The following is an 8442-nucleotide window of genomic DNA, read 5'->3' as shown; positions in this document are numbered from 1 at the left end:
ATTATTATGTTCAAAATCCGCGTGTTATTATTGCTTTACAATAAAACATGTATATCTATGCTTAAACTTAATTTTACACTTGGAGCTCGAACCGGGTCCGGGGACATGGTCTCGATGGCTACGAGGGCAGGTGTACTGTTTGGGCCTTGATTGATACAAGAAGCTCCCAACTACGATTTCGAATTCCTTATAGTTATGTCCTTGCTTCGTTTGCTCCACCGAAAAATCGAGGTGCTCACTAGCCCCGATTTTACCTCTATACAACAATGTACTTGTTATTTGTCAACTCTTACAGAGTAATATTCTCTTGATCTTAATAAGATGAGTCATGACTCATAAGTCTTATTCTAACGAGAACTACGAAAAATAAGGCCATTACTAGATTAGAGTCATGACTTAAAAGTTGGATGTCCTTGACTTTTCACCCCTCTTACCAGGTAAAACATGAACTTTTTTCTTCTTTTTTTTTTTTGAAAGGTAAGGTACCCTACACATTAGCTGATCATAACACATACTACAAGAAAACCACTTTAAAATCCATTGTTTACAAGGTCCCTGAAATAGATAACAGTAGGTAGCAGAACAGCAAAATCCTATTTCAAGTCTTACAGCACCCTCTCCAGTAATACAAGCTCGTCCAACTCCTAGCTGCTTCGCTCCAAATCACTCAGACCCGGTTCACCTCTACTTGGGATTTCGGAGGACAATGATCACAGAATCTCCCCGAAGGAACATCTTGCTAATAAACCTATCTTTGTTTACAGGTTGAGCCTTCTTTTTTCCTTTTCCAGTCTTGGGAACCTCAGTCCACATTTCCCTAACATTTTCAAGCACCATGTTGCAGTGACGATCGAACGCCCTCACACGCCCGAGAAGTTTCCTGTTGTTCCTACAGTTTATCAGCACCTGAGTGTTATTCTTAACACTCATCATCAGAACGGAAAGTGGCCCAGTGTTGAACTCCTCTTCCTCATTTTTCACAGGGGCATCCTCTTCCATTGCCCGACTCATCTTCGATCAAACTGAAGGAATTCACCAAAGAGGGGAGAGATTAGTGACTGAAAAGAAAAGGCTAGGGTTTAAAGAGGAGACAGCGGAAAACAGTGGAAACGCTTGGAAACTAGATACAAATACTTAACTAGTCACTCCAATATTTATATGGCAGCTACAGTAGATGCCTTTTTATGCAATCACATTGCTCCATTTCACACGAAATTACCACACCCTTAAGATGCACTCTCTTATATATTATGTTGGAATGATAAGTCTTAAGAGTAAAAATAATTAGTAAAAAAACAATGCAAGTAATAATTAAGATAAAGACTATTTAAAAAGCTAATCACATCAAAACTTCCAAATTGTATAACAAATGACAAAAATATTTTAATATTTTTAATATAAAATCTTAAGATAAAAATTTCATGTAATCATGTTAAGTATTTGCTGTATTGATGTTGTACTTAATATACAGATCATGCTAATTAATACATGATAAAGGTTGTAACTTACAAAATTTGAATACTGAATAGTGACCAGTTATGTTTCCTTTGACAAAGCCTACTATTGTGTCATCTGCAGAAGATGTATTAGCGCTGCTGTAAGAGTAAAAATATTGCTTAACATAAGAAATATATATATATCTGACTACAATCATTAAAACAACATATATATATATTTCAAAATACCTAGAATATTAGTTCAAGCAAATAATATGCCTTTTCTTAGAAAACCTAGAAGAAAATAAAGCCAACATCATTCACTGGGTTGGGATACTTTTACCTAGTTAAATCATTATGAGTTTTCTTTTCATAGAAGCAGTATTAGATTAGTAAGTAAATTTTACGACAGCCCTAAAATAAAAAGTCATAGGCAAAAAATCGAAACAATAAAGAACTAAATCCAGGAAATAGAGAAAAAGATTATCACAAAGCTAATTTTGTTACCAGGTACCTTTTCTTTGAACATAGGTTACTTCAATGCAGTCTAAACTTTGAGTGTGGTAGCATTAGTCAAACGTGGAACATAAACTGATTATTTCGTTTTGACGTGTAAATAAAAAATATAGGTAGCAACACTTTTGGGAACAAACTATATCTTTTTTAAGGTAGTAATGTATACCTTTCATTTCTTCAGCATTATTTCTCCAAACAAATGAATTAGGATGTCCATAAATGTGGGCAAACCATAATTTTCAATTTGAAACAAGTCATAGCAAAAGCATAAAATAAATTAGTAGTAAATACTTCAGATAGTACAGCAAGCGCATCAGACTAATTTTTGGATTTTCCATCAAAGTAGGGTAAAAGGTATTGACCGATTTATACAAAATGATAAACAGGAAAACAGACTAATTTTTGGATTTTCCATCAAAGTAGGGTAAAAGGTATTGACCGATTTATACAAATGACAAACAGGAAAGCGCACTTATATGCAGTTAGGGGTGGCAAAATGGTTAAAAGAAAACAGTTAACCGCCCATATTATCCACCAAAAAATGCGTTGGATAATGAACTTTTTAAAAACGGGTCAAATATGGATAAGAACCATATTATCCATTTAGAAAATGGATAACCAATGGATAACCAATGGGTCTACCTTATATATTTGTAAAGCCTCAAATTGGGAGTTCCTCGAGTTAGGGAGACTAAGAATTCTCCCAAAAGTGATCATGTACAAGAAGTCATGGATAATATGGGTAACCCATATTATCCGCCGGTTCACCAGTTTTTTATCCGTATTAAATATGTATCGGGTCGGATAATTGATCCGTTTTTTCACTACCCGTTTTCGACCCGAACCATATCCGACCCGACCAGCCCGTTTGCCACTCCTATATGCAGCGTACATGGTGAGGGAAAAAAATCAAAAGAGGGCTTAACCTCTGACATTAGGATTGCAAAGGCATAAAATTGGTACATTTCAATTTTCACCAGCTCATATGCTTTTTCTTAAAATCACTATCATTTCAAGTTCAGCTCAAAGATGATTAAGACTAAGTTAAACTTGAAAATTGTAGACCAATACAATAAATAAAACTAATAATTAACTAAAGATTAAAGCTTTTTGTAAACCCATTATTTAACGGGCAATTTAGGCCAAAAAAGTTGGATTGAAGAGCCAATTTTTCACTATTTTTCTAGCCTTTGGATAATTGGAATGTTGTGCAATTCATTCATTCAAAATTTTACTGCAAGAACATCTTTGCTGGCAACCCTGCCAAGATTTTGAAGTTGTAATATGACTAATATTTTACTTCCCTTTGAACTTTTCATTCGTATTCAAACAAACACATACAAGAAAATCATTATTTTTCTTGTTTTTCCTTTATTTTATCTTTCTTAAAACTCAGTTGCTCATTACTCTTTTAAGACATGTTTGAGATTGTACTGTAGACAATTCCCAGAACAGTGCATCAGTAAGGTCATCTTAAATTGATTTTTCAGTGTCAATAAACAATTGACACTGAAGAAGGCAAAATTTTGTTATTCCAATTTACAAAAGCTAAATCAACTGATAAGTTTGGTCGTTCAAGAATTTTTTTTAAAACACATAAACAGTAGAAAATTTATCTACTGTGTGGAGAATCGCTTATTATCAGGACTTGGTATTTTAACCTATTTCGTTTACTGTATGAACATGTGCTAATTCCAGTAGTATTAACTCTTTTGCTTCTCTTAGATTGAGAACCCACAAATAAAAAACTTAAGATATGCAAAATTCAAATTATAATTTAAAATATTCAAAAGCCACAAATGTAAAACCCACAAAAAATACTAAAAATCCAATCTTTAGAACATATAAATTGGATTTGCAAACTCAATAATAGAACTTTAAGAGAAATCCAAAGGTCACGACGTAGAAAAGAAATCCAGAGATAAAAGTTCATATAACAGAATCAATACGTTGAATTGGGTATAAATATATAACAAAGCCAACTAATTCAACAACCCAAGAAAAGCAGTAAAATTTTCAAAGCATATGACAACCATAAATTCAAGCTCTAGAAATAAAAATTAAAATTAAAATCCATACTTTTACAGCAATGAGACGAAACCCATACGGAAGTTGAAAGTCATGATAGAAGAATTACAAGAGACAAAAATGAGTAATTACCAGAGTAATCCGCCAAAGTGCAAAGATCAGAAGAAGATGAGCAAGGGAAGGTCGGCGTCTGTTTACAGACAAGAGCTTTTGGTAAAGTGTAGGTTAATTACTTCAAGCAATCCACGTGTTGATCTATTAATACAAGGAGTCAGCTAATAGACCTGAAATGACCAAAATATATCCAATAAATCCTAAGACCTCAACATGTTTGCTTTGGATTTAAAGGGTAGTTTAGTCATTTTAGTTAAAATTGAACATAATGATATGGTCAAAAAGGAATATTACTGTAGCTCATGTATAAATTTTTTAATATCTTCACTGAGTTGCCCTTTATCATCATCAATCATTATCCACTTTCCCATACAACAGCATTAATTTGTACTCTCCACGTGGACCCCACGTCCCTGCGCATGTAAGATTAATACTAACATGTGTTCTTCTCTCTATTTACTGTTTCACACACTTATTAATTTATTAATTTCAAATGTTTCATTATCAAAATTTATTTAAGGTCAATTTGATTACTTTTATAACAAATGAGAGATTAATTAAATTAAAAATTTTATAATATTGTCACCAATACACAATGATTGAGTGCATTATTTGTATTAGGATAAAACTTTATGAAAACAAGTCCACAAAATTGTAAAGCAAAATTTAGAGAAAATTCACATACAAAATTAAGAGAGAGAATTTAGATTGAACCCAAAAAAATACTAATTTTGTTATACAATTTGAAAGTTTTTATGTGATTAGTTTTTCAAATGGTTTTTAATTTAATTACTGCACTTGAAATTTTTATAAATTATTTTACTCTAAGACTTTTCATTGGAAACTTGATCATGCAAAGAATTGTGAATTTATATGTGTTTAAGTCAGTTTTTATCTCTGTTTTAATTTTTTAATATCTTTCAAAAAAAGATCTTAAGATTATTAGGAGATATATGTATATTGCAAGAATAGCTCTTTTTCCATAGAAATTTGTTGTTCAAGGTGCATGAATTATGTAGTGTGTTTTGATTTTTTATATGCAATAAAACATGACTGGTTTTGATCTATTTATTTATTTGTCTCTCAGATTAATCATGACTGCTTTCAATCCCTTTACTACTATTCTAACTCAAAACAAACTTCAGGGTCCGAATTATATTGATTGGAAACGAAACTTGAATATTATCCTAATTGCTGAAGAGTATAAATTTGTGCTTGATGAGGTGTGTCCAGAAAAACCTGGGTTAATTTCACTCATAGTCATTCAACTATCTTTTAATTTCACTAACTATTTTTTGTCACTTAAAAGTAACTAAATTCTATCTTTGTCACATAAAAGTCATTTTGGCTTAAATCACTACCATAAATATGACATGACATAAAATTTAATGAGAAAAATCCAAAAATAAATATCACATAAGCTTAAATGGACCATACCCACTTTAGATCCATTTCTCACTTGATGTGATTTGACCCATAACCCAAATGGTTTCAACAAAAAAAAATATTAAATTCCACATTAGTTTAAATTAATTATCCTATACTACAAAATTCTTGCCTTTCCGTTACATAATGTTCATTTATAAATATTCTGTACTAATAAATTCTTCTCTTGTTTGTATGCCCCATCCGAGTCATTTTATAACTTTATTAAAGTTAAAATACTACCGTATCCAACTCACATAACATATTTATAATTTTCTAGTGAAGTGAAAATAGTATTGTATCCATCTTACATAACATATTAATGTATCATAAGCATACAAGAATTATAAGGCTAATAAGAATCTATTTTCACAAACTACCATTTTATTAATTTCAAAATGTTGCTTATTAAGCAACACCAGCATACAAATAACCTGCTTAGTAAGCAACACATATAATTAAAGTGAATAACGAAAATTGTCAATAGACATGCAATTACAGACAACCTATTACAATTGTTTAGACAAAAGAAAAATTGTATCTATACGATCAAAACAGCCCAAAAAATCACAAGACCTAAATTTATCAGGGGTATGCGATTTCCCCCTATTGAAACCCATTTAGGCTATGGGTCAAATCACATTAAGGGAGAAATGGATTTAGCTGGGTATGACCCATTTAAGCTTATGTGGTACCATTTATTTTGGATTTTTCTCATTAAATTTTATGTCATGTCATATTTATGGTAGGGTATGATCCAAAATGACTTTTAAGTAACAATGATAAAGTTTAATTACTTTTAAGTGACAAAAAATAATTATGTAACTTTAGTGAAATTCAAAGATTGTTAAATGACCATCAGTAAAATTAACCCGGAAAACCTAGGTAAGATGCTACGGATAATGAACATAAAGCTTACCAGAAATGTTCACACAGTAGAGGACTTTCTGATTCTGCTCCTCGGAGAGACCCCGAACGAATCAAATCTGTAATTGTTTTTGTTTTTGCTTTCTCTTTTTAAGCTGCAGCTATATATGGAGTACTTCTACTGAAATTAGAAATGCTTTAATTTCTGGTGCTGAATCGAATATAATTTTAAGTTTTAAATTCTGCAAAAAGCTACTTAGTTCAATAGATGAGCAAGCTTTAATTAATTTGTAAAGAAAACTATGTTTGGTTACACTTCCTCCTGTATTGTAATATTCTATTCACGAGGACCAGTAGATACATGAACTAATCATTTTCAACCATACATCACTATTGGACATTTCAAACCTTGAGAATAAAGAGCAACTTCCTGTCTAAAAACTATAATGTAACATCAACAAAAAAACCTTGGAGTTCAAGTTTTTAATTGACGCGGTTTATGTTGGTTTTCGGGGTTTTTTTCCTGGTTATTTAGCAATTTTTTTTTTATTATGGGACATATACTACTAAACTCATACTCCGGCAACTATATTTTCAATGTAACACTATCAAATCAATTGCTCTTTGAGAAATCTATCATTTACCAAGATATATTGATGATAATTGAATCAAATAGTAATGAATAATTTAAGGACTCAATTAAAAACAGATTATTTTTTACATGAAATAGATTATTGTACTTGGCATAAGAAAATTACCGATCAAACTAGAATGTAAAGGCAAAGAACTAGATCATTATAATAGTAAAGAACTAGACTAAAAGTGCAAACGATTAACATATACCTTAAAATTTTATAAATTGTGTGAAAATATACATATATATAGAGGTATAGCAACAAAATTTAAATAGATATTTATATAGTCGGTTTGATTCGATTTTTTCTGTTATTTTTTTATTAAATTAAAATCAACCCAAATTTAATTGGCTTTTAAAATTTAAAACTAAAACCAAATTAAATCCAAAAAGTATAAAAAATGATGTCGGTTTTATTTAATTTTTGAGTTGTGTGAACATCCCAAGGCAAATCTGACTGTGAGCGGGGCCAATGGCAATCCCACTTTCATTGTAAATGACAAAAAACGTGACGTGGCTTTTACGGACCCAAAGGACCGCCATTCACTTTTACTACTAGATAACAATTGGGTTATACATTTGATATATTTGTCTGGTCAAGTAATTATTTGGCTAGTATGACATTAGATGTAATTGAAGGGGTGTAATTATACTTTCCAATTTTTAAAAAGAAAGGTGAGAATTAATAGTAATTACATACACAATGTGTAATTAGTTTCTTTCCTTTTATTTTTATTTTAATTTATTATCTTTATGACTTCTATTATTTTAATTTTTAATTTTATTTTTACTTTTTAAAATTTTAAATATATATTTTTCTTTGTACTTTATTTATCTTTTATTTCTCTACCTTTATTTCTTGTGATTCCATGTAATTGTTTATATTTTAGTTTTTATTTATTTTATTATTCTATTTTTTGAAACTACACCTCCTAATATTAGAAATAATGAGTCATTAACAAACTTGGCATATAATGAGTGATGCAATTAAAGTAAAATTTCGTCCTTAAATATGATTATAAACTTATTATGTTTTCTAGTCTTAAGTTGTAGTGGAATGCTATTATTATGTTGGAATTTGACATATGTTAAACTTTATTTTTTTTTGTGTGTGTTAATATTGTGTTATATTCATGGTTCCAATTTACTTGTTTTAGACTTTTAGTAGTATTGGCTCACATTGCATGTTGTTCATTTTTTAGTTAGAATTGACAAATTAGTTTTGTTAAATATTTGAATAATGTTATAATATTATATTTATAAATATTAATTTATTTTATCAAACATGAATTCCATGATGTTCTTACAAAACATATGTTTTTAGTTTTGTAAGTATCTAAACTAAATATTATTAATTTAGAATATATATATATATATATATAAATTATATATATATATATATATATATATATATATATTATT

The 8442-nt window shown here is 30.0% G+C and overlaps 1 pseudogene; it reads right to left on the bottom strand.

Annotated features, from left to right (window-relative positions):
* On the bottom strand, positions 500 to 4219 carry LOC109231664 (annotated as a pseudogene).

Source organism: Nicotiana attenuata, chromosome 1 (genome assembly GCF_001879085.1).
Source record: "Nicotiana attenuata strain UT chromosome 1, NIATTr2, whole genome shotgun sequence".
In the NCBI taxonomy this organism is placed as follows: Eukaryota; Viridiplantae; Streptophyta; class Magnoliopsida; order Solanales; family Solanaceae; genus Nicotiana; species Nicotiana attenuata.
Note: the sequence above shows the minus strand (reverse complement) of the source record. Positions and strands in the feature narration are given on the sequence as shown.